The sequence below is a fragment of the Anthonomus grandis genome, chromosome 15, assembly GCF_022605725.1.
Source record: "Anthonomus grandis grandis chromosome 15, icAntGran1.3, whole genome shotgun sequence".
Classification (NCBI taxonomy): Eukaryota; Metazoa; Arthropoda; class Insecta; order Coleoptera; family Curculionidae; genus Anthonomus; species Anthonomus grandis.
In genome coordinates, this window is record NC_065560.1 from 16,833,685 (window position 1) to 16,860,458 (window position 26,774).

Here is a 26,774-nt window from a genome sequence, read left to right on the forward strand (position 1 = left end):
TATAAATCTAGTTATTTTTTACTCGACTGATAAATCTAGTTAATATCTCAAAATTAATATATTATTATCTCAACTGATAAAAATAATCACTTGACTGAAAAAATATTTTAGGTAGAAAGTATTAATATCAAACGGGATCAAACCATGAGTCTACTAGGAGTAACGCAATGTTTTTTAATTATTAATGCTGGCTTTGTTCACAATCCACCTTTATTTAAAGTCCGATTATTATTAATATAACTGTTATTGACTATATTAAATAATATAAACTGTCGCACAAGTTACTCCAAGGTATTTGTATAAAAAAATCGAAAGGGAAATAAAACCTAAAACAAACTAAATTTTCCGACCAAAAAAAATATTTTGTTGTTATTTTAAGTTATATTTTAGTTAAATTAGTAATTTAGATTTGCATATTAATTATCACTTGTAATTAGCTTAATTAATCATTTTTTGGTTCTAATAATAAAGTTAGTAATAAGTAATAATTTATTTAAGGTAAGCTTTCTAAAAATAACAACGAAAAATAAAAAAAAAATCATTTACCAAAATATATTTTTTTTACATTATATAAATAAAAGATAACATAAAAAACACCTTTTTTTTAATAAACAAAGTTATTTACAAAGGTATCCTATTCAATTTTAGAATGTTGACGTTAGATAAATATCCTAATATTGGCATAACCTATTAAAATAAAGCAAACTAATAGATCCAACATTGCTAGATTGTGAACCATTCTTGACTTCCATTCTTTAGATAATACTTTGATTTAAGGTTGTTACTATCTTAAAGTTTTTATTACTGACAGCCCTTTTGCATCAGAAGCAAGGAAAATCTGAAAAGTAGAGATGGATTTGGTGTTAAAGAAGTTTAAGAAGTAAGGTAAAAAATAATAAGAATAAGACAAAATAAGCCGAAAATTAAAACAAAGGCAGCCACTTTGAAGCAACAATTAAAGGAAAATTTGCACAAGTACAAACAAAGAAACAAGATCTTGATCTTGATTCTAGAACTTAATTAATTATAAAAGTCGAGCAATCAAAGTTGAACCGTAACAAGCTTGGAATGCCTAATTAAAACTGTTTTGAACCCGATTGGCCTGGCTGCCTATAAAAACTTTAAACGTTAAAGAATCCTCTTTTAATTTCACATTGGACTAGAATATAAATGGTTAATGTTGTAACTAGGTCTGTCCTTTTGCAAAAATATGAAAATAATGAGCAGGTAAAAGAAAATTACAATAAAACATTATTAAAATCAAATTAAAACTATTGTGTGGCTAGACAAGACCTAAAAGCAGTAAAAGCTATTGATCATTACCATAAATATTTATAGGGCCAATGATCTATTTGAAAGCCCTAATTATTACTTTCTAAAATGGCTGGAATTATTAGGACATAAAAGGAGCACGAAAGTCTCCGAAATGTTTATGGTTTATCTAAGACACTTAATTGAAATATTATTTTATAACTGAATTAAAATAACAACCATTTACTTATTACCTTACTGACACTAATAGTTCTGAAGAGAGAAATGCCATTAGTATAATCCAGGATCAGTACGATGACCCATTATTTGGCCTTATTTTGACTTGCTTTAAGGAATTTTAAAACCCGAATGGAGAGATATTTTAGACGTGTTGTCAAAGCTGCCTGAAGCTTGCTTCACATCTTGACGTGAGTAAAATCTTGGAGTAAAAAAAAGGTCTTCTAAATTAGTTTTAAATATGCTGGTGCCAACATTGCTCGGTATGCGCCTCAGCTGTTCTATAGAATGGACGTTCTAATTCGGCTAATGAGTTAAAAGTGAACCCGAGTATATAATTAATAAGAATCCAGTATTATTCATAAAACAATTTTTAATAATAATATTAGTTTTATTATTGAAAATTCGCCATTTTAGAGTAGAATATTTTTGCCTCTGTGTTTTTATATTTTAAGAATTTAAAACCCTACAGATAGAACGCTTTTGCTTGATTCGAATCAAGCAACAGAACATGTACTTGAACTTTGTGGTATTATTAAAAATATGATATATTTTTTTCATAAAGTGGATTTATAATAGATAAAAGAAAAAACTGTGTTTTATCTAGATAACTTACCGACAAAATAAATTTTTCTAAAATTGTTAATTTAAAATAAAATATTATCACCATGAATATGTTATGAATTAAGTGTAAGTGTAGCTATGTTAAAATAGGGCGTAGTTATTCTAATTCATGATATCTTTACCCATGACCCATTTAATAAAATCAGCGCTGAAAGCTGAATAACAAAGGTTTAACATTTTGTCGGGATAATCGGTAAGCAATATTGTATCCCAAAGGTAAAGCTACCTTAGCAGATGCTTTATTTCTCATCAAAATTGGAAGTACTAGAACTTAATATACAAATCAGTTTTCCTGTTCGTGATCATGTATATATTTTTTCTTTCCCTCTGAATTTTTGGTTGGCTTACCCCAAAGAAGCGAAGTAGTAGACAATAAGTACCAACCATAATATATGTTCTGTTTTAAGCTTTCGACGGACTATCCCATCAAACCTATACTTGTTGGTTTAAAGCGAAGAAAGTATATTATTTTTTAATGATAAAAGAGCATGAGCATATGTTCAAATCTTGCGTTCTCTTTAGGATTATACTTTTTCACACATGCGTTTTCAGTTTTATAGTTAAGTTTTGATTATTGGATTAAAAAAATCTTGTTTTCTTGTAATTCTTTTCAACAATGGTCGTCATTTTTATATTGTTTAAGGAATGAATAATACAATCGGCAGTACCCATACGAAAAAAGATACTACAATGGAAAAAATCAGCAAATAAAACAACTAAATATTAGCTAAGCACGAACATTAGCCGTAGTCTGCATTTAGCCTGGTGATTTTTTAAGTAAGACGCATCATTTTATGCTCATCTTACAATTAAGTGCATTAGAAATCCCTGTAAATAAAGATAAAGCATTTTTGCCTTGTAAAGTACTGAAAAACTAAATTAAAATTCACGCTGTCAAGAATGCTACTTTCGTTTTTATCCCCAAGGGATTAACGCCTCCAGTAAAAAACAACGTAGGCGTCAAATAGTTTCAAAAACATGGGATATAGATAAGTATTAATATTAATAATTTTAATATCAAAGGAACATGTAGATAATTTATCAGTGGGTAAATAATTTAATTAGTTTATAAGTGTTAAGTGTTATGAAAACTAAAATCAATACATTTTCTTTTTATGCATTAAAAAGTAAAAATAAGAATTACAAATATTGACATTAAAGGTTAGGGCATATGAGCAAGTCTAAGGTTATAGAATCAGAAAATAAAAAAATAGTCAGTGGTATAAATTTAATTGATTGTATAATACCAACAGGCCCTGTTATGCAAAAACCCACAATTTGAAAAAAAAAACTAGATAATGTTACAAACTGATTTCAAAATGTCCAAACTACATTCTGCAAAAAGCTATCAAGCCATTCTACACATTTTTGACCTTGAAAAGTGCGTCCCCACTTATACTCTGTTCACTAATCGGAATTCTCACATTTCGCATAAAGCAACCATTCCACTTGGATTGTTGTGTGATTGGTGTTGTTGAATTTCTTTCTCAAGAATTTCCAACTAAGTGGGTTGGTTTTATTATGCTAAATAAAGTATTTTGAAATTACCCATATTGTTTAGCAACCAAGCGGATTGGTATACTTGTGCGGAATACGATACGACAACGTGGTCTGGATGCTTGTGAAACGACTGGTAAAACGACGTGGTCTGGTGCTTAAACTAGTGCTTTTTTCTATATGATTCACCTTATTCCATCTGATGCTTTGCAGTTCTATACTAATCTTAAGGATAATACAAGAATCATTGAGGATGTAGATGGTTTTGACATAGAAGCTCTTGATTTTGAAATGGAAAGAGATGAAAATTTGTAAAATGCATCAATAACAAAATCCACGTGTTCTACTATCTATATAAGTTGATTTTGATTTTATTTTATTTTTAAATCCTTAAAAACAAAAAAGTTTAAATGTATAAATAAAAATACGTTGGAAATTTGACTGTTTTTTTGTAATTAGTCGATCAGCAAAAATAAACCAACCCATAATAAATCTAATTTTTTTTGGTAAAAAATTATATGATTATTTCGATGTTATAATATAAAACTTAGTTTTAATTTATATATTGAATACTGAATTAATAGTTATGGAATGATTTATCGAAAATTAATTAATTGAAAAAATATATTCTAGCTAAAAACTCCTAATTAATTTCGTGTGGCTTGGTTGCTTTTTGCATAACAGAGCCCCTGATGATTTGTGTAAAGCTTTTATTATTAGAAAGGAAGTGTGAATATCTTTATTCATTTTCTGAATTTCATTTTGTAAAATTCATAGGAAAAAAATTATCCAACCACAAAATATCAAACTATATAAAACTAAGTATTATTTTTCAAGAGCCATGTTGAGGAAAATTGAAATTAATTAAGTTATACTCTAGATAAATAAGTTTAACACATTTTGACAAACTCGTCAGGGCCATAGCTAGGCCTTAACGATGCGGGGATTAAAGAAACCCTAAATTTTCCGAGGACCGAGAAGAACCACCAGGACAAAGAAAGACAATATTTTTCGGGGACCTTCACCAAAATATCCCAGTTTTGAATTACCTTTGGAGCTGCTACCAAAGTCACAAAACGCACAAAAATATAATTCCTTTACCAGAAAAACTGCTGCGTAATCGTATGCGAAGGTTTGGTTCTCGATAAGAAAAAACCTTTGACATTGCAACATTTTATTCATAAATAATATGTTGCATGGTAAATTTAAAGGAGTACGTTATGCTTTTCAAAAAAATCTACTTATAACTTCTTCGCAAATAATAATAATATCTCTATGTACCAACATTAGCGCTTATCCGGTAAGTTGTTCGATATTTATTGAATTTTTAACTGCGGTTTAAGATGTCTAACGTTTAAAAAAATAGATAGTACAATTTATAAATTTCTTTAACCCTTTCAGGACCAGTGGTTAGCTGAGCTAACCACAATTTATTAAATTTATACGTAAACGTCTAGCGGTCATTTGATCTAACCACAATGCATAGTGTGTTGCCTAAGTAGTATATTATATGGAAATATTACATGCATGCTCTAGATGACAATAAATTCGGTTTTTATTTCGATATTTGATTAGTCTGAAAGGATTGTTTTGTTTTGGTGTAAACAAGTGCATTTGCTTTACGTTTTGAAGTGGTTTTGATAAAAAATGGCAGGTAAAAACATATTTTCTTTATTATTTGTTAGAAATTAATTGTTTTTATAGTTATCATCAATTTGTTATGCCCATTACTTTTATTTTTGTAAAACAAATGTGTTGTATCCCGGACTAACCACCAGGCATTAGTAAATCTGAGAGGTATCAGAAAAGTTTAAGATTATTGGTTTATAGGAAATTTACAAATGGTTTGAAATAGAGACTTTGACTATAATAGTCTCAGGCGGTTCTTGGTGATTTCCAAATCTAATAGGAGTTGAAATATATATTTGCTATGGATATTTTTTATTACTAGTGATTTATTTCACAGAGGGTTTATTTTTTTTTTCAGGTCCGTCCAAAATTACTTGGAGGTGGGAAGAATTAAAAATTAAAATCTACCTCCTGGCGATTTTGAAAATTTAATCAGTAGCATACCATCAGAGGTGTCTTCCGTTACCGAAGATGATATTTGTGACGGTGAGGACATTTTGGATATTATGGCAATGGACGTTGATATATTAGAAGATGTCGAGGAACAGCAATATATACCTGCAGCCGAACTATAAATGTTATACCGAACTATGAATGGGAATCTGAAGATGAGGTTCCTTTGGCGCAATTACAGTTACAGCTTAGAAATACTACAATACAGTGGGCAAAACGGACAGCATTTTGTACACAGGTTGACCCATTTACTGAAAATACTGGACCCGTTATACTACAAGATCTAGAAAGTCTCACTGATATTTTTTTGCATTTATTTACGTTGGATCTGATCGAAAAAATTGTATTCGAAACTAACCTTTATGCCGTTCAAAAATAAGGTGGGAATTGTAGCTCATTTTTGCCAAAAACTTCAACTCAAATAAAAGTGTTCCTTGGTCTGAACCGAGGTCTTTGGTCTGAACCTTGGTCTGAACCATTCTGATGGGATTAAAACCTATACCCAGCTATCGTGATTATTGGTCGTCCAGAATTGAACTTAGAGATGATTATATAAGTACTGCTATGTTCAGGGATCGCTTTGGCTGGTTGTTGAGCAACTTACATTTGAATAACAACGCAACTAAACCGAAAAAGTAAGATGGCAATTATGACAAGAGGGGATACAAGGGGTGGGTAAGAAGTGACGAAACAGGATTTATGTCGCAATTTCAAATTTATACGGGTAAAGTTTCAAATCTTACTGAAAAATCCTTAGATACCAGGGTTATAAAGGACTTATCTAAAGAATTAGTTGGTAAGAAGCATAAATTACACTTTGATAATTTTTTAACTCGGTTGAACTGCAAAACAGTTTACTGTTGGAAGGCATTTATGCATGTGGAACCGCCAGAAAAAATAGAAAAAATATGCCAAACGACTTGCGTGACGACAAGCATTTGAAAAGAGGAGAATCAAACTAGCGGGTATCTACAGGAGGAATTGTAGCCTTGAAGTGGATGGATAGAAAAAGCGTTCTTTTTATTTCAAATTTTCACGATCCTGCCTACCTGGAAACTGCTTCTAGAAGAAAAAAAGACGGCTCTAAAGAAGATGCAGAATGCTCATCACTTGTTAACGGTTATAACCGGCACATGGGGTACGTCGACAAGTTTGACATGTTAAAGTCACTGTATGAAATAGATAGGAAGTCACGAAAATGGTGGCACCGACTTTTTTGGTACTTTGTGGATGCTACAGTCATTAATTCCTACATCATCTTCAAACAAAGAATGCCAAATACTATGACCTTGAAACACTTTCGGCTTTCTGTAGTGAGTGGCTTAGTTGGTTCAAATCCAAAACAAGGGAAACGTGGTCGGAAAAGTGCAGAGAAACCCCCACATAAATTCAAACCTCTTGTACCTCAAGAAGTAAAATATGATAAAAATGCTCATATGCCCATTCACACTACTTCTCTTAGATGTGCTTAATGCAGTAGCTGCAAGGAACCACATCCAGCCGTATGAAAGTGCTCAACATGTAACGTTGAATTATGCCTAAAAAATGTAATAAACTATTTTTACGATTTCCATAAACCATAGTGAGTGACTAGTGGTTAGTCCAGATAACCGCCGTTTTTTTTTTCAAAAATAGACTATTTTATGTTCAAATACCCATTTAAATAAAGATATTTTGGTAGTAACTGTTTTCTTCGTAATTTAATTAATTCCGTCCTTAAAGGGTTAAACATTTCAGTTTATCTTTAATTGGCAATCACTATTCTGGTATAAAAAACTGTAATTGACTTAATTTATGATGTTCTGAAAAGCGCTTTTTTAACTAAAATACCACATGATTAATAAATGAAATGTACACATTTGAAAGGAAGTATTGCTCAGCGTTTTAGACTAAAACAATTTCCAACCTGTGTTTGGTGGCGTAAAGTTCTAGGCTTATCTACCCATATTCAACACCAGATTTTTTGCCTTTTTGTAAACTTCATTAAATAACTAGACTGTCCACATGTGATTCTTGATGACTGAATCGAATGCACTAATAAACCAACATGCTTGATACATGCCACAAGATCTATATTAATTAAATGAAGAATTTTTGTCTTAACTAAATATTTTGTTAAGAGTTAAAACAGCAATCATGTTGGTAAAAGCAAGTGATAAAGCTTAAGCAACACTGACTCTATTGGATTTTTTTTTAAAGAGCTTCTACTATATATTTGTATAATTCTACGAAACGTGTTTTTCATACTAGCGTGTCGCACAGACCAAGTAATATTTTGCGGTGCTCTCCCTCATTATTGCTTTTTATAATATTTTATTAAACACCTGTTCGTAACGATGATAATAGAAAAGTTTAACACGAATTTAACAGTTCCTATACAGTTTCTAATAATGGGTATTTTACATGAATGTGCGATCACTAAGTTTAAAGTATGAACGCTGCAATATGTGTACGTATTTGGCTTATGGATATTTTTTGGAAATAACGGCTCTTATGCCTTTATATTGATCACTTATAATGGCAGCGCCCTCATATTCTTAACCTAAAAGAATCTTAACCTAATCTAAATTTAAATTAAATTAAGAAAAGTCTTTTCTCTATAAATAAAATGCTAATCCTAATTTCAGGAGTAATGCATTTCGGCAAGGCTTGCGATCATCAGACTCTAAAATATATTACAAAGAGTTCAAAATATTTGCGATTCTAGCGTTTTGGTTCTGAATTATTTTTTTATATATTTAAAAAATTTTTTTTTTTACTATTTAACCTTTTTTTTGTAAACTGTCAAAATCCGTCTTATCTACGCAGAATAAGAATATAGTAAAAAGTTATTATATTTTTATTTTCAAGGGACTACTCTATGTATCTATATCAAAAGTTGATACTTCCTTTTAACTCATCCTGTATATAACTTAGGATTAAATTTAAATTTTCAGTAAATAAAGGATATGCCAAAGTAAACATTGAAATTTTTTTGAACAAAAAAATATACGCAATTGACTGTCGTCAAAATAGGTTCGCTGACAGGATGTTAATGATGTTATATATCCAAATCCGTGAGACGTTTATTTTGTTTAGCGATGTGTCACCTATTTACACTCGTATTTTGCCTATTTTAACAGACACATTTATATTCAGTCGAGTGTTTTACCGTATAATTGAGGAATTAACTGTTATTAACACTTCTAATCAAAGTAAATAGAATGCATATTATTGAGTTTTGGATATATAGCATTTTGTAATAAATTGGGTATCTATTAGGACTTTGTGGTGAAGTAAAAAGTTAAGTATATTAAGAAGTCAAAATGGAACTGAGATATTTTTATTTAATTATTATTGTAATTACGGCATATGGAGCAGCTAGTGTCCCTCTAATAATGGATGTTAAGGAATTGGCTATAAATGGTGAGTTCTATTTATTCATTAACTTTAAAAACAGAAAAAGATCGTAACCTATTCAAAATTCTATTTCAATTAAAATTGTAAAATGTTAATTTTCAATTCTTGTGAAATAGTTATCAAAATTGTAAATCAGATATGATTTTGGTCGGAATATTGTTTTCTTTAGCAAGAAAACTATTTGTTGATTGTCAGAATTTTGAAATAGTTGTAACTTATTTTCAGGAATCAATTTCGTAATTAAAACTTGCGTTACAATTTAAAAAAAAAATAATTATTTTATCTTCTATATGTTAATAGCCTAATTCCAGGGTATCTATGTTCTTATTTATATGTGACATTTTTTTTCTGGTGTTTAGCTGAATTTAGCTGAAAAACTGCAATTTCGGACCCTGAAAATCTTTTAAATATAACTCGAAACGTTGGCAAGAAATAAATGCTTTCTTTAAAACTTATAGTTAAATAATATAGACAGGGGGTGTCTCATAAGTAATATAGGTAAATATTTTAACAGCAGATTCCTCTAGCAGAAAAACAAATCAGATTAAATTAAATTTTGCTAGTCCGGAAATTACACATAATTAGATACAGAATTTTAACCATATATTTAGCATTTATTCTACGTCTTTAACAAAATTTAAATAATGTTTTTTGGTTCACATGCCAAATCAGGTTGACTTAAACCTTTTTATAAATTATGTCATAGATATTTGCATATAAAGTTTTGCACTCAAAACAGAATTTAATTTTCTTACTTCAGGTTAAAATACAAGTAGCCTGTGCCTGACGTGATAAATTACTACAGATGTCATTGTCAGGATTTATATTCTTGTTAGTTATTTTGATGTGTGGTTATAAAAAATCGAAATAACACAATTAATTATTGAATTAATAAATATATTTCCTTTTATTGTATTGATATTGTTAGTCATTGTTAGTTATTGCGTATGAAGTGGAAGTTAAAGAAAAAGAACTTTAGACAAAGTTTAACCACACAAACACTCCAGACATTAACCTATTGGATTTTTCAATTAAATTAATTGTTTATGAAAATATAACAATTATAAAAGAGGAATTAATGGTAAAAATATTAATTGCTGCTGAGTCATTTAAGCAATCTTTCAGTAAAAGAATTTTAAAATCTATTGAATCAAATGAAGATCATGTCGGTCATTTACTGGAAAATATTTATAATTTTTATATTTAATTTATCTTTTGTATTTTATTATTCACTCAAAGTGTAATAAAGCAATTTAAATAGCTTACGAATGTCGTTTATACCAAGTGTATTAAAAACTTTATCTGCAAATATCTTGAAAAAGAATAATTGTATTTTTGGTTGTCTCTAACTGAAAAGAATAAAAGATGGTGATTTCAATTTTATTTCTATTAACCACTTACTTTTTTGTTACAAAATTTATTAAGCAATTTCTATATCATTTGATCTTGAAAAAAACCTTAAATCTATACAAATTAGATATTTATATTTTTTTAAGGCAATTGTTTTGATGTAAAGTATGTTGAAGAGTGTGTGATTTTTGTATAAATTTTTTTTTGTTTAGTTCTAGGATTTATCATGGTGTAAGTTAATAACGAAAATGATAGGCTCATCACTGGTTGATCTATTGGAGGCGATAAATTATTTCTTTTATGTTAAATTGTTCTTAAGTTGCCTCAAAAAGGACAAGGCTTTGCTCTTCATAAGCAAGAAAATACAATTATTTAAATATAAGTTCTTTTTTTTTGTTCCATTTTTATTTTAATTTAATTTGCATTTTATTGCAAGTATTTTCTATTCGGTTCGTGAACTTTGTTAACATCAAAACGAAAACAAACTGCAAATTCTGCAATAACAGCGCAGAAACAAGCAATGATCGTTTGTGAGTTAATTCAAAACTAAAATATCTATTTCTTACTTTAACTACATTACTACCTTTTGCACAGTTCCTTATTTTTAATAAAATGTTTGAAAATGATGTTGTAGAATTCAACATTCACAGGATATTTAAGACTTTAAGCAATACATTTTATAAATTGAAATTACTACATGTTAATGATTTAAGGTATAATAATAACATGAAATCCTGCTATTTATTGGGTGCAAATTTTGTCTAGGTTTTTTGAATTTGTCTGACAGCTTTTAAACCGCATGAAAAATCAATCGTATAACTTAACCCTAAATAATATTTTTAACACCATTGACATACCGGGTGGTACGTTGCCAAGTGGAATAGGAAATTCCATGTAAATTTTAAGGGGGTCAATTATTGGCTTCCCTGTACATTTTACAGAAAAAATGTAACATAATTTTTTGAAGAGACCAATTTGGCAAATCCTCGTGCAAAGTTTAAAAAAATTTTAATAGGCGAATCTTGAATTATTTAATTATGTGTAATTGCAAAATTACCAAATTTTCGGTTCAGGTAAAACCAGACACCCGCCACCAGAAAACAATTTGTTATAAGGCTTTGTCAAATCTGACGTACAGCCGAATACAAGACACGTTTTTTTTTCGTTTTATCAATTTCACAACCATACGTTCAAAGTAAGATATGTTAACATTACTTTTTTATCTAAACTTTTATTTTATACAATAACTTTTTTAAAAATAATAGAGAATTACATAAAAACATCAATTAATCAAATATTCAAACAACCCCCCATTAACAGCTAAACAATATCCTAATCGATAATAAAATTCATTTCTAACATTACTAAGTTAATATTGGGAAATTTTATTACATTCTAACGAAATAGCGTTTTGTAACTTGTTTAGATTGTCAAATTTTACAATTTTATAATATATAATTATATATAAATATAAATATATATATAATATATATATATAAATTTTACACTTTTTTAAATGATCCCACAAAAAGAAGTCATTCGGTGAAAGATAAGGTGACCTGGCTGGCCAAAGTATCAAGTACCGTGGACCAATAATATTGCCATTAAAAGCATTTTCCAAGTACTCTCTAACCATATGGGCATTATGTGCCGGGCAACCATCCATTTGGTACCAGATCATTTGATCTTCCTGAAACACTTTTTCCAAGGCGGGTCCAATTTGATTTTTAAATAAGTCCAAATAGGTTTCAGCTGTTCGGTTATAGTCCATAGAAAAGGGTCCAATGATATGGTGTCCGATAATTCCCACGAATACATTTGTTTTTTTGGGGATATTGTGTCCGAGTATGAACAAAGCGATGTTCATTTTCTTGGAAAAAATTCCTATCATTATTTGCTCTTTCCATAATTTCAAAATAAAATGCAATTCTTCGCTCTTCATCTCCTTCCTGCAGCTCTTGATTTTTTTCGAATTTATACGAATAATATTTGTGTTTCTTAAAGTAACTATATTTAATACCATTGCATGATGTTTATTTACCTCTTGCCCAAGAACCCTCGTACTAACCATCTTGTTTTCTTCCACACTCAGTAGAATATTAAGATCTCTGTTTTCTTTTTCTTCGGCTCTATTTTCGATATCCTGAGTTGAACATTTACAATTATTTATTACGGTACCTCTGGACTCGAACTTATTGACAATACGTTTAATAGTTGAAATGGATGGAATGGGCTTGGTGGGGAAATAAACTGAAAACATTTTAGATACTGCTCTAAACTGTTTCCCGCATAATGCCACTTAATTATGGCTATTTTTTCGTCGATTAAATAATTTATACTTGTTTTCAAATATCGACTGTCACTGATTTATTGATACTTTTCCTCACGTCAGTGACAATAATCAGTTTACTAGAGCCCGTTTGGTTTTACCTGAACCGAAAATTTGCTAATTTTGCAATGACATTTAATTGAATAATTCAAGATTCGCTTAATAAAATTTTCCGAAACTTTGCATAAACGTTTGCCAGATTGGTCTTTTCAAAAAGTTATCTTAAATTTTTTCTATAAAATGTACAGGAAAGCCAATAATTGACCCCCTTAAAATTTACATATCTTTTCCTATGTTCCGCTCGACGAAGCACCACCCGGTATATAATAAAGAAACTATAGTGATTAAATTAATAAATATTTTAGAAACTTCTGTCATAACAAAAATATTTTAAGGGCTCAAATCATTAATTTTTGAATAACTTTTATGTGAAAAATAAAAAACCGAACTTTAATCCTACACATTTAAGTTTTAATGACAATCGTTCCAATTAGATAAAAGTTCTTGCTTAATAATGAGAAGATGTAATTATATAGCTTATGTTAAGACATTCTTGGGATTCAAAAGGATCTAACTCATAATTTATTCACACACGGTAAAAAGACTTGGCGTACATTAAAAATGAAAAAAAAACCTAAAAAGCCTGGTTATTTTAGAATTTTCCAGCACTTTGAAAACTTAACTTTAACACACTGAATTTTCAGAACCTCTAATCCGTAAAAAAAATTCAATTGATTTCGCTAATGTCTCAAAAATCTTGTCTTAAATAATAATTTCAGTCATGACTGTATTACATTAATTTAGAGAATGTTGCATGTTAGTGGTCTCCTAAGCTAAGTAAGGATAACCTTTCGTCTCTCCCAACATTGGTACTTGACCAGAAAAATAATAGCTTAGCTATTGTGTTTATCATCTTTTTTAAGTGAAGTATTTATGAGTAATTCAAAACCTAATATAATTTCAAGTGCATTTTCCAATTTTCCAATTTCATCATAACTTAAAAGAAATGATAATACTTTTATAATATGCGATGGTGGTAATAATCAACTTGCCGATTTCTTGTTATTTGGTAATTCTTTACACCCCAAAATTAAATTTTCCAACGAAAAAGAAATTAAAGGAAAATTGTCATTTCTAGACTTACTTTTAACCCGTAAATTACAATAAAAACGAATTTACAGCTGACTATAGTTATAGACAACATTATACAATTTTCCTTTAATATCCGTTTGCTATAAGTGACGTAATACCCAATAAAATAATAGTAACTTATTATGAATTCGTCACAACAATACCAATTTCACTTTCAAAACATCAAAATATTATATTAAAAAACTCCTAAATATATATAAACTTTCCTAGAATTTAATCGATCCACCTAAAACATAACTAGATGCCTCTTATTTTTTGGAGATTTTTTAAGATATTTCAAAAAGATTAGTCAAGTTTGTAGGGATTTAAATATCTTAATCATCTTTAGATTGACAACCCTAAAATATCGGAAAAATAAAGAATAAAGATCATATTCTTTTGAAGTCAGGCATATGTGCATTAAATTGTAACACATGCTTAGCCATAGCAGACAAATTGAAAAAATCTAACCTGATGCATCAGTGTAAGAAGGGCGTTGAACTTCGTTAAGTAGCCACTAACTTTTAGCTAAGAAAAGCTCTGTTTTGGTTTGTGTAAAATATACAAATTTAATTTTAAACCGTGTTTGCTTTTTACAATATTAACTAGTAATAATTACTTTGTTCACATTCGTTTTATTATGTGCACATAACATCATTTATCTTTTATCGGACTCGACTACAGAGTGGAAATGACGTTTTGTTTGAACGTCTGGGTATGAGGACTTTAGTAAAACAAAAATTTTAGTTATTTATTTTCTTTATTTGGTATTTCATCTATTCGCTTTATTTATATTTTTTCTAAACTAATTCTTAATAGGTAATCATACTTTATTATTTGTTGTTGGGTGAAGTAATGTGCACGTCTTAATTTTTTGTCGCGATAATGACATTTTAAATAGGTAATTTTTATTTTTTTAAATTTTTTTGGTATTTACGTGTAAACGTTTAAACTGTGTTTTTATTTAGGTGAATTTATGAGAATGTCATATAAGTTAGTGAAATACGTATCACTTTAAATATATTTTAGATGCATGAGTTATAACTAAAACTTTTGTTTTTTATTTTTATTTTATGCTGGGACTGTGCTCTTCATGTAACTCTCGGATTTTCGACTTCTAATAATAAATGTTTCTTGAGTTTTTTTTCTTTCTGGACATCTCATCTCTTATAAGCTAAGCATTATTCGTAAACCAACAGCATCTAAGTATTCTTTTAATTTGGAATGACCCACCTGCTAAAAATCAATCTTTACATTTTTTTACCAGCTTCTTGTAAGAGGTTGAATGTGATATGGATAAAGTTAGTGTTTCTGTAAATATTGCCAAAGCATACCATGTGGGATACTATATATATTAAATATTAGCTATTTTTAGGCTCTCCAAGATATCAGCGAAGTTATCGTAGTTTATGCAAAACCATTTTTTTACGAGCGAAAGGAGTTAAAATCAGCATATGTAATGCGCATTGTATATCTAAAGGGAATACTGGAGGATTCTGCTTTGAGAACCAATGTCACTGCATTAAAGATGAAAAATAAAACTTATGTTATATTCTTAAAAACAGATTTTCTGGTTATGTATTTTTTCATGATTATAATAAGAATAAAATAGAATTATTATTTCAGTTGGTTATTTATTTATTATTTATTGTTGTGACCTATAATATTTATTCATCATAATTATTTATGACCTGTGTATGATTGTGTGAAGTGGCTTTATAAAATTACGAATTATTAATATATTTTTATTTAGCATTTTCTACAAAATTTTATTTTTAACTAGGACACTTCTACATGAAAAATAAATATATAAAACATTTTTAACATATAGAACAAATTATAGAATGGCCAATAGAAGTGGCTTTATGGAATATAAAATTTACAAAATAATTTTTCTGTAAATTTTAGACACAAAGAGTTTAAGTAGATCATAAAAAATTAAAAGGATTAAAATACTTGGCAAACAGATTTGCGAATAGGGCTAAAGAATACTATATTATTATATTAAATACATATTACTGTCGTCTAAAAAGTTAATAAACATAATGGTTTCGATTAAAGTTTTTCTTATTAAGAAGACGAAATATTTTATATCTTTCAAAAAAAAAATTATTCGATATCATATTTCAGTATGGATTTTGTAGCAGTAAAGGCAAATATTATTATAAACAGATTTAAACAGAATACAGAAGACAATTTTCGAAGACTCCAGGAGCAGAGCCTGAATCATATTAAAAGACTAAGTGCTTATAACGTAATTAGCACCTAATAATAGAAGAGAATATTCTAAGTTTTGTGAGCCAATCTTTCACCACTAACACTGGTCAAATTACTGCCATATTAGCAGTACCACAAACACGAGTATTGAGAATGATTTAAACAAAAACCTCTACTGGGATTTATTGGGTGGTTATTATCCACCATAATTTAGCCATAATTTGTTTTTAAGCCGTAGAACTGCGCATTTCGCGTGCTTGGATCTTATAGTTTAGATCGAAAAACTTAAAGGTAAATTCTAGAAACTGTCTTTTATAGGAAAATAAAAATTTCTATTTAGTACGCTTGGCTAGTTTTCGTCGTAATTTTTCGGTGAATGTTTCAGGCAACCGAATAAATTATTGCTTGATTACTCTACATGTGTGTAGACACTAACTTAAAGACAGTGTTTGAAAAACAGGAAAAGCTAACATTAAGAACTATTTTCAACTGTATTCTTCCTTATTTCGTTCTTAGCAATAACATCTTAAATACTATTTTTAACTTAACTTAAAGTCAGCATTCATTCAGGTACGGGTTGGGGTGGCGAAGGGTTGACATATACAATGGAGGATAGCTTTGAAATCCTGCAGGATCGGCAATCTGAGGCCAATTTCAGTGTTGCTCATTTAAATCTTCGCTCCATAAAAACCGATTTCGATCAATTTCTAAATTATGCCAGTGAATATGACTTTGATATTTTGGAAGTTACCGAGACTTGGCTTACACCAGATGATGATAGCTTGATTTTTAACATAACTAATTATAATTTTATAAGGAAAGATCGGAATGGCTGGGGTGGCGGGGTTGGTATTTATGCAAAGAAAGTCATTAAGTTCTCTTTAGTAACATTTCGCCATATAACTGATGAGTTTGAGTATTTAAGTATAAGGTTTATTGCAAATAAAAGAAATATTTTATTAGTAAATATGTATAGGCCACCCTCTTCTAGCATGCCTACATTTCTTGAACTTGTTGAAGAAATTTTTACTATATCTGTTCCATGTTATGATAGTATAATTTTTATGGGGGACTTAAATATAGATTTACTGAGACAGATTGATGAATTGAAATGAACCTTTCTGAGCTAAAATCGATTAGCCTAGCCTGAAAGTGCATAAATTATGAACCTTTACTGAGAGTATTAGATCTTCGGCAACTGATTAATAACCCTACTAGAATCAACAATTGGTCTAATACCCTTATTGACGTCATTGTAGCTAGCAGTAAGATTAAGTGTATTAGATCTCAATCTACCTGTATATCGGAATCCATAACTGATCATAATCTAGTTCAAGCGATTTTAAACTTACCAAAATCTAGATTATGTAAAAAAGTTGTTAGGTCCAGGGACTACAATAGTATTAACATGACTTCATTTGGGGAGGAGGCCCAGCAGCTACAGTGGCATAATATTTATTATATTTCTGACATTAATCAAAAAGTGTCATTACTTACCAATAATATTTCCTATTTAATAAATAAATACGCTCCGTTTAAAACAAGACTATATAAAGATAGACCATTCACGCCGCGGATAACGAGTAATATTAAATATCTACTTAAATTAAGAGACAAAGCTCGCAAAAAATATACTCGACAAAAAACTCGTGAATTTGACATATTACAGGCAATTAAAGATATATACTAAACACGCAATTAATCGCGAAAAATTACTTTTTTCAAGCAAATGTCTGTAGAAAAGGGTAAAGAATTTTGGAACAAAGCAAAAGAACTTAATTTTACTAAAAAAAAGATTTACCCTATTCCTGAAAATCTCAATTTACCCGAGGACTTAAATAATTTTTTTTCGAACACCGTGGGCCCTACTAATTCAACATTATTAGAAAAACTTAACTTTTATAATTCAAATACATTTAGTCACTTTGAGACGGAATTTAATATAGGTCTTATAACTGAAATCGATATTATAAATAAAATAGGGTCAAATGCAATAGATGTTGATGGAATTTCCATTAGAGATCTTAAACTATGTCTTCCTTTTTGTCTTAAGCCATTAGTCAATATTTTAAATTCCTGCACCTTAGAAAACCAATTCCCCGATGATTGGAAAAAAGCGATACTCATTCCCTTACCAAAAATACCTTGTCCAAGCGATACTCATTCCCTTACCAAAAATACCTTGTCCAGTAGATTATAAAGACATTAGACTAATAAGTATTCTGCCTTTCATTTTAAAAATCTTAGAACGTCACGTATATAACGAAATAGCTGACTATGTTTATAATTTAAAAATTATTCCTGATTGCCAGTCAGGATTTCATAAATCTTTTAGTATTATAACAAGTATTGTTAACGATATCAGGTTTAAAGAGGATTCAAACAAAATAACTTGCCTAACTCTTTTAGATCTAAGTAAAGCACTTAATACCATAGACACACCAAATGCTTTGGCAAAACTGCACTATTATGGTTTTTCGGCAAATGCCACAAATTTTTTTAGCTCTTATCTTACAGATCGATTACATTGTGTCTGAACGGTGAATGATGGTGAATTTAAATTTTCAAGTTTTTTGTCATTTAAAAAAGGGGTGCCTCAGGATTCCATATTAGGCCCCTTACTTTTCTCTTAATATGTTGCGGACATGAATCAGTGCATCGAAAATTCTAAGCTGCACCAATTTGCTGACGACTCCCAAATTTATAATTCTTTAAAAATATAAGACGTTCAAGTGGCACAGAATAAAATTAACGCCGACTTAAATCAGATTGCTTTGTTTGCTGAAAACCATAAACTCAAATTAAATGCTTCAAAGTCATGTGCAATGTTTTTTTCACAAAATAAAAGTCATCTTTTAGATTGCATGGAAAATTTTAAAATTAATATTAATGGAACAGTTATACCAATCGTTGCGGAAAAACGTAATCTAGGGGTTATATTCAATTTAAATCTCAGCTTTGCCTCCCACATTAAGAATAAAATTAAAATTGCTTACGGTCGTTTAAAAAACTTATATCAATACAAAAATTAGTTACCATCAAACACCAAATATTTGGTTTGCAATTCGCTTGTACTGTCTGGTGGATTATGCAGATATTGTGTATGGCGACTCACTAACCGTATCTCTGTCAAGGACGGTGCAAAAATTGCAAATTAGTTGTATGCGTTTTTCCTTTAATATATCGTATAGGGACCACATTACTCCTTATCTAAATTCACATTTTATATTAAATATGAGAAATAGAAGGAAGTGTCATATGTATAATTTAATTTACAAAATAATTAAATCAGGTCAGCCGCAATATTTAAGAGACCTATTTTTTCACCATGATTATATACACAATGGAAGAAATCCAAACTTGATTAGAATTCCATTTCATCGAACATCAGGTTTTAAAAAATCATTCCAGTATGTAGGCATTCATATGGGGAACAAGTTACCGGATTACATTAAAAATAGTTCACCAAAGAAATTTATTGCATATGTTAAAGAAATTCTTCTTAATTCTCAACTAACATAGGCATTTTAACAAATTCACGCCACCAAATTTTTATTAAAAATTTAATTTAATTATTTTTATTTAACTGCAAACATATTATTTTTGACTTCTTACTTTTTAAATGGTTCATTTTGGAATATCTATTCATTTTTGCGTCTGTTGCCCTGGTTTTCCAGCCTCGGCTCGTGTTTTTTGCCGCCCTTCCTTTTCTCTGTCTATTGCACAAATGGTACCTATATTAATGTAATTGATATAGTAAATTATTACACTATATTTTTTTTGTTTTCAGATTTTATAATATGTTTTTAGGGTTTAATGATTTATTTTCTAAATAATTATAATTGGGAAAGTCTTTATTCTTCTTTTAGTTGTAATTAGGTTAGTATGTTTTAACGGTCTGAGCAGCACTAGCTCGTGTATGTGTTATCGGTTGTTTTTATAATCGCAGTTCAGTCCGCATTACTCTTAGCATTGTGTAAATTCTTATAATAAAAAAATTTAATTTTCTATGTACAATGTTTAAGTGGTAATAAAAGTCTTTTGAATTTGAATTTGAATTTTATTTAAATTAAATCTAAGGTCCTTTGTAGTATATTATTTGGTGAATAAACTATTCCGAATCATTTAAAATAAAAATATAATATAAAATTTTACATATAACGTGTTTTCCCTTGACAAGTAATAGCTGTGGTGTATTTAAGGCTCCGCTACCTATCTTCTAGCCACACAGCTGAGGGGCAGCGGTAAGAGACGCGGTAGTAATAAATGTCTATTTTAGAAAAGTTGATAAAATTTTAGGCATCCTCTTACGCCGAGATCCGATGTAATTTCAGGGTTGGCCTACATAAATTTGGTGCAGGTTATGCAAGTATAATTATATACCTGCATTACTACCTAATATTGCTATTATATATGCATTTTGGTTTTTTTTTTGTTTAGTGCGTGATAGTTCCGGGATGTAGCCGTGTGGTTTCGTTGCGATCATTTTTTGCATTTTATTTTGGTGGTTACATACTAAAAAACTGAAAAGTGTTCCTGTGTTTTCACTAGTATTTTTTTTAAAATACTTGTAAAATATGGATGCTAAAAGAAAAGGATTTAAAGGCCGACTTAGGTTAAATGCCGTTAGAAAACGTCCAGGTCCGAAAAAAGGACAGATTGTAAGTATATATGTAATTACAATGTTTTTTGTTTTCATAATTATAATTTTTAATGTCCGTTAAATTACCATTGCTCTTTGGTAAGATACCATTGCTCTTTTATATCTATATTATTATATATTCTAATTATTTTTTAGAAGACTATAGCAGTTGATGCTAGTGAAGAAACAATAACAGCATTTCTTGGTAAAGAAAATGAAAGTATTGTACGAAATACCCCTAAAACAATTCAGAATCAAAATGAGGTAAGTTCGTAATAATGGAACTCAATAAAATACGGTACGGTACCCATCTCCCTTATCCATTTTTCTTCAAGTTCCTTATCCAAATTCCGAGAATTCATACAATTATTTTTTTATTGTACTTATTTTTCTCTAGATATTACCTAATCTTTAAAAGTTCATTATTAAAATTAATAGACATGTTTTCTAATTTGTACTTTTTTTTAGGAAAAACCTGTTAAATTAGAGGGAAGAAGATAGTGGATATTCAATATTTCTTGGATTGTGTGAAAAATCTAAACAACCACGAGCCAAAGTTGGGGTGCACCTTAAGCAACATGAATGTCATAAAAGAAGTTAGAAATGGATATGTGTCAATATTTAAGGTCAAGTGTGATATGTGTAGAGGAACATACGATCTGCAAACGACAGCCACAAACCCGAATCAAGATGCTGTTCTGGGGGTGATAATGATAGGGGCAGGTCACAGTGCTCTAGCGCAGCTTTCAACATGCTTAGAAACTCCCTTTTCCATCTCAACGGACATATCTAATTCAGGAAGATATTCTTGGAGAAACTTTTGAAACAATTTCTTTGAAATCTATGAGACGAGCTGGTGAGATAGAAAAGAATTTAGCTATAGAAGCAGGTGATCTCTCACTTGATGGGGTTCCTATAATTACTGTCGTAGCGGATGGGTCTTGAGCCAAAAGATCATATAGATCCAATTACAATTCTCTTTCAGGAGCTGCAGCAATTATAGGCTGTAGAACTAAACAGGTAAAAATTGAATTAGCGGTTTATAGTTTTTCGCGAAATCAAAAATGTAATTTTCAGGTCCTTTTTATTGGCATAAAAAACAAATATTGTACAATTTGCCAACTCTCAAAAAATCAAGGACACAATCAAATGCCTAAAAGGCATAAATGCTTTAAAAACTTTGAAGGTTCTTCAACGAGCATGGAAGGCGATATTTTAAAAGAAGGATTTCTCCATAGTTTAGAGCAACATGGATTAATCTACCATAAATTAATAGCTGACGGAGACAGCAATTCTCTGAAAAAAAATTTAGATGCTCATCCATATAAAAATGACATTGTGAAAAAAAATTAGTGCAGAAATTACCTTCTACGAAATTACTCCCGGAAAATTCGAGATTTAGGTAAAGACGTCAATGCTGGGCCATTAGTTCTTCGGAAGCAAATAAGCGTAAGTACTTACTATTCGTAGAAAAATTATTTTAGGAAAAATACTTATGTTTCTGGTAAAGAAAAACATATTTGTAAATTTATAACGTTGTTTTTTTTTTGTAGAAAGAACAGCTAAGATTACGATATGCAGTTACAAAAGTTATCGAACATAGAAAAAATGAGGGTGTTCCGATGTAAGAAAAAATAAAGTTGTTAAAACAAGACATAGACAATTCTATTAGCCGCGTTTTTGGAGAACACAAACTTTGTGCAGAATTGGGATATTTCTGTCATGAGCAATATAAACCCAGTGGTAGCATATTATCAGACTTAAAAATTACAGGTAGGTTCTAAAAGCCCAAAGTGTTAAGAATTACGGTTTATGACTGCCTTATAAATATTTATAATTTTTTGTTGTTTCAGGCCGATACGACAAATTATATAGCTTTGTCAGCTATCTTTCAAGAAATAGCGTGAGTTTAATACAAGATGTTGACAATAATGTATCGGAGCAATTTAACTCAATCATTGCAAAATTTATTGGCGGAAAACGCATTAATTATTGCCAACGAGGATCATATCAGGCTCGCTGTTAAGCTTCTGTAATTTCTCATAATACTAAAAAGCCTATATACACGATTAAAAAATTCCTTAATCATAAAAGCTCGATTGGCTTAGTTAAATACAGGGAATTAAAGAAAAAATATATTAAACGGAAAAGATTATTCCAAACCAAAGAGAAGTCTGGACTTGATAGCAGTTACGGTGATCAATGTCAAAAGCCTGATCTAACACCTGAGGAGTTGCAAAAAGAAAAAGAAGATTTTCTAGCTAGTATTAAAAAAAATGCAGAAGAAATCAAATTAATTGAAGAGCTCACAAAGGAACAGAGCCAATCTGATTTGTGGCACTTAGAGCGAAGAAAGCGTCTTACGGCATCAAATTACTACGCAATTTGCTCTAAATTTAGTGCCAGAAGCAACGGCGATACAAAAAAGCTCGTGGAACAACTTCTGTACCCAAAAACAATTAATTCTGCTAGCATTGAGTGGGGCAAACAAAATGAAAAACAGGCAATCAATGTTATAGAAACATTAATTGATGAGAAGATATTACCATGTGGCTTATTTGTAAGCGAAAATATTTCATTCTTGGCAGCGACTCCCGATGGCCTTATTGGGAAGAAGGGGATTGTTGAAATCAAATGCCCCTTTAGTGCTAAAAATCTCACCCCTGAAGATGCGATAATGCAAAGAAAAATATCATTTTGGAAGAAAAACGGAGAAATTAATAAGAACCACAAATGGTTTTACCAAATACAAGGCCAATTGTTGGTAACTGGGAGATCCTACTGCTGCTTTGCAGTTTGGACACCTTTGGGCATTAAGAAGGAAATTATTTTAAAAAACGACGTATTCTGCGAAAATATGAAAAAGAAATTAACTATATTCTATTCGATATGTTATTTACCTGATCTTGTAGATCCCCGCAAAAATAGAAATATGCATGTTAGAAATATTTCCCTAAAAGAATATACGATTGTATAAGTTTTTTTATATGTAGCCAACTTTGTATATTTTGTAATAAATGTCTTGTTTTGTTTGATTTATGTGTTATTGGTCTTTATTTTTTTATCATCATATTTTACAATTATACCAAATCGAAAAAATTTACCATAAAAACTCTTATTCAAAGTATCTATCTGAATTGGGTATTAAAATAAGAAGAAGGTATAGCAATGGAGTCAAGCAAGTAGGTAGGTAGGTATGAAAAAAAAAAAATTGTGAACAGTCAAAGATAACATTGTATGCCAACTTATAGTTTTTATTTTTTTACATAGATTAAAAGTCAAATATTTAAAAAAAGCATGATGTGGGTATTAATTTTGTAAGAATATAGTTATCAAGAACACGCAAGAATGTTGTTCTTCAAATGTTATTTTTTACCAAAATAAGCAGAAAAGTATTGTTAGTGGTATCGTTTAAAGCAATTTTCGAACCATTGTCACAAAAAAAGAAACAAAAAAATAAAAAATATACAAGGGCGAACCACCTAATTGCGATACACAGTAGATCGACACAAACTATTAAATAGTGATTTTAACTAAAAAGCAAGTTCCCTTTCTCAATAAAATATAATAAAGTATCACATACAGGGTGACAATTTAAAAACTTGAAATGGCCATATATTAGGAACGAAAAACTAAATAAAATCATATATTAGGAACGAAAAACTGGAATAAAAAAACGCCCAAAAGAGTTTCTATAAAACGAAAGAGGAACAAAACAAGTATATTATCCCACCCTTATGGAGAGGGTGACATACACCCCTAAAATCCTAAATAGAAAGAGGAGTCGAGTGACATCAATTTCCTGAAATGTGGCTTTCTATGGTATCATTGGAAAGTATTTTTCAAAAGCTTCAAGATGATCTATTACTCGACCCCCCTTTCTATTTAAGATTTTAGGGGTGTATGTCACCCTGTCTAAGGGGTTGCAAATAAGGGTGGGATAATATGCTTCTTTTTGTTCCCCCTTCATGTTATAGAAGCTGTTTTGAGCGTTTTCTTATTCCAGTTTTTCGTTCCTAATATAAATGGTCATTTCAAGTTTTTAAATTGTCACTTCGTATATTATTCCATTCCTAAATATTTCTAATCACTACAATAAGTTCCTTTTTTTCAAATCACTTCCTTTTTAAGAATTGCCAAATAGAGAATAAAACCCTTAAATTCGTATAATTTTTACCATCCAAGAAATTTGGAATTTAAGAGAGATTGATAGAAAACTGGAATAATAACAATCCTGTATTTTTTAGGCTATTTTAATAATAGTGTTGATTTAATTTAATAGGCTTTAGTAACCTGAATTTTTATTCTCAGCGTAATTAATTAATTTAATACATTTATTAAATTAATTTACTGCCATTTTCATAAAATCATAATGATTAATCAAAACACGAGCACAACTTTTTCCTTAAAAAATAGTAGGTACCTAGTTGATTCAAATATGCCTTTACTAACATATAGATCTGATTCCAATATGACTCTTATATTTAAATTTAAATAAAATATTTAGAATACGAACCTGAAAACCACCCATCTCATCAAGTATCAAGTACTCATATAATCAGCAGAGGCCGCCACGTCGCTGCTAGTAAAAATGCACTTGTAAGGCTCTCGAAATCCGCGAATATTTCAGCAATGGTTTACCTTTTTTTTTAAAAATTTGACTAGCCTTTAGATAAAGGTTTGGTCGATGTCTATAATTATGTTTAAACTTAATTTAAAATTTATAATTACTCTTAAATGGCGTTTGAATATTAACAATGTTTGATTAACAAATTTATATATTTCTAGGCATATCCTCAGATTTTCATATAATTACGGACATGTGTTGATCCTTTATCCATAAAATAAAAAAAAAATTGAGTCAAAAAGTCTAACGGTTTTCAAATTATACCCGGATTTCTAAACCCTTAAAATGATATTTTCGCATGGCCGTGATGCGGAGCCTTAAAGGTTCTTCAGAAAATTGATTGGTCTAGATAACGTAAACTGAAGAGTTGTGTCTCTCCGAAATGTGCGGGTATCCTATTATGACGAGGCATTCACACATTTTGGAATAAATGACCAAACCTTTAATAAGCAACAAGTTAACCTCGACTCACTAGTCAATACCAAATTTACAAAAGTGTAAAAAATATGCAGAGAAACCTGTAGTATTCATTTCAAACAGATATCATAGGTGGCAACTGAATCTTGATTGTTTGTTTTGCTGAAAATAATAAGTAAATAAAAATAATTAGGTTTTTAATATTTTAGTTTTTTATGCTGTACATAGCGCTAAAAAAAGCGTATGTAGTGTCTAAAAAAAATTCCGCAATATTTAGTGTCCCATTCAAGAGTAGCATATTTCTGAATTAATATTTGTAAATATGAGAAAAAAAGGCAAAATATCCAGTTTTGATATACCGGCTATCTAGTAATTATTAAGATCTCCGTTTGTAAATTTGATCAATCTAGCTCTGGTATTTTTTAACTTATATGATAAAATGTTATGGTGCATCAAAAAGTGTAAATAAAATTATTAGGCCGTTAAATTTCCAAATATGAAAATCGTCCTATACCTTGATATAAAAGCAGATCTGATCAATTGAAGAATGCATTTCTTCCAATAAAACTTTAATCTAAGAATTTTCTATTTGTAATTGGTGATTTTTGAAAAAAAAACATGATGATCTCATGTTCTGTTTTAGAAATGAAGGTCAAATTCTCAACTCAATAATCAACAAAAATCCAAGGCACTTAAGGTTTTAATTTATAAGGAAATTGATGTTCTTAAAGAGTGGAAAATTTGATGCGTCCGATTTTAATAGACGTTACTTTTGCTTTCCAGAATTTACTTTTTTACACGCCTGTTGTTACTATGTAAAGAAAATCAAAAGCACAATTTTAAAATTTTTGATCATATGGTGACTTTTATTAATAGAATGCTTTTAACATGCGAAAATAATACATTGGATATTAATAACTCAATTAATCCCCGTCTTATATGTATACAGGGTGCCTCCGATTAAGTCGGCA

At 29.8% G+C, this 26,774-nt stretch overlaps 1 protein-coding gene and 2 long non-coding RNA genes across 3 annotated transcripts in view; all 3 read left to right on the forward strand.

The window, feature by feature from the left end:
- The window catches only part of LOC126744862 (innexin shaking-B), a 256,450-nt gene that overhangs the window by 93,370 nt on the left and 136,306 nt on the right, over positions 1-26,774 (forward strand). The window lies entirely within an intron of this gene.
- LOC126744866 (uncharacterized) lies at positions 8,703-15,525 on the forward strand. Its single transcript, XR_007663360.1, has 2 exons — positions 8,703-9,096; positions 15,276-15,525. It is a non-coding gene; the product is annotated as an uncharacterized LOC126744866 (long non-coding RNA).
- LOC126744868 (uncharacterized) lies at positions 21,205-23,747 on the forward strand. Its single transcript, XR_007663362.1, has 3 exons — positions 21,205-21,779; positions 21,837-22,532; positions 22,613-23,747. It is a non-coding gene; the product is annotated as an uncharacterized LOC126744868 (long non-coding RNA).